At 46.9% G+C, this 1,360-nt stretch overlaps 1 protein-coding gene across 9 annotated transcripts in view; it reads right to left on the bottom strand.

The window, feature by feature from the left end:
- LOC123519904 overlaps positions 1-1,058 on the bottom strand; it is a 51,085-nt gene extending 50,027 nt beyond the window's left edge. For all 9 annotated transcript variants that reach the window (XM_045281580.1, XM_045281584.1, XM_045281581.1 and 6 more), the window contains exon 1: positions 401-1,058. The gene's annotated coding sequence lies outside the window, so the exon portion shown is untranslated. The remainder of the gene's footprint in view (positions 1-400) is intronic.
- Between the last annotated feature and the right edge of the window lie 302 nt (positions 1,059-1,360).

Genomic DNA, 1,360 nt, shown 5'->3' with positions numbered 1-1,360 from the left:
AGTATACAACATTCTTCAGATATTAACTTGGCTCCTGAAGATGATGTTCTCGAAATACTTAAATGAAAACTGTTACGCGTGAGATGTGAATTTGCACTTCTATAATTCAAGACAAAACAACATGAAGGAGCGTGAACGCTTTATGACGTGCACTGTGAGGTGAACTTGTTGCAGCTGAAGGGGAAAGAGGATTAGAGTGTAGGCTGAAAATCTTTGCTTATTATTATTATTCATTTCATTGTTACCTTTGCTGCTCAAGTTTTCTTATTGAAAAAAAAGAGCTTTCTCTCTTTGCATACACGCCGCTCACCCGTTCATCTGCTCACCAGGCCGCCATTAATCACCACCTGTGAGCTGCTGAACTGAATTAACAAAAAAAACGAAAAAAAAATTCACTCACCCTGACGCAGTGCTGTGTGTGTGCGTGTCCAGGCGCAAGGCAGACTCCCTCGACGCGCTCCAGACTTTTAGTGTTGCCTTTCAATAGCTTGTGACTCGCATGACATTATTTCTTGATGTCCTAACTCGCCCAAGTCTTCCTCGAGTCTTCCTTGGGTCGTATGTTCCTTTCTTGCTTTTCTCCGTTACTGAGTATATATTATCATTACATTTATGTATTACAGAATGTGGCGATTGTTAACAATTCATTGTGCTAGTGTGGGTCTAACGTCTTGAATTCCAGCTGAATAAGATCATCACATTTGATTTAATCACCGACTCGACTGATTAAAGGAGTTCGTGGCGATGTGTGAGGTGAGGTCGACCGAGGTCAGGGCAGACCAGGCCGCGCCGTGACCCTGGCCACCTGTTGCCCTTGATGAACTGACCTACCTCAGAACCATACACGCCACTCGAGCCTCTTTGTATGCTGATGAGCGCTGTAACTTTCCCTTCCTCAGCAAACCATCAGCTGGTCACGCGGTCGCACTTGAGGCAGTCAGTGGAGTAGAAATTAAAGTCAAACAACAGGAGGCCCAAAGACAGAGACCTCTGGTGGAATGGTCTGAGACGCGACACACCCTCCCGCCGGGAATGTCGGAGCTGCACTGAGCCTATACTACGCGCCAAGCATTCCTTCACAGGCGAGGCACTGCCGCGCGCAACACATGGCCCGGTGACCAGCTCGCAGCGAGGCGCGCCGCTTGGCACACACTTGCCCTCATGCTAATTAGTACATTATGTGTCATACTAATGCTTCACGTATATAGTTGTTTGCCCTCATTTGCTGGGCGTGACAGGTATTTGATCAAGCCGACTGCTGGAAGGACGCTGAGTTTCATGGAGTATTGGTTGTGTACAAAACTGCCTACACTTCGGCCTCCCTGGTGATGCATGCAATATAGAAACGTTCTCTATAGTA

This window comes from Portunus trituberculatus, chromosome 46 (genome assembly GCF_017591435.1).
Source record: "Portunus trituberculatus isolate SZX2019 chromosome 46, ASM1759143v1, whole genome shotgun sequence".
Classification (NCBI taxonomy): domain Eukaryota; kingdom Metazoa; phylum Arthropoda; class Malacostraca; order Decapoda; family Portunidae; genus Portunus; species Portunus trituberculatus.
The sequence above is the reverse complement of the archived record's forward strand: the minus strand, read 5'-3'. Positions and strand labels throughout refer to the sequence as shown.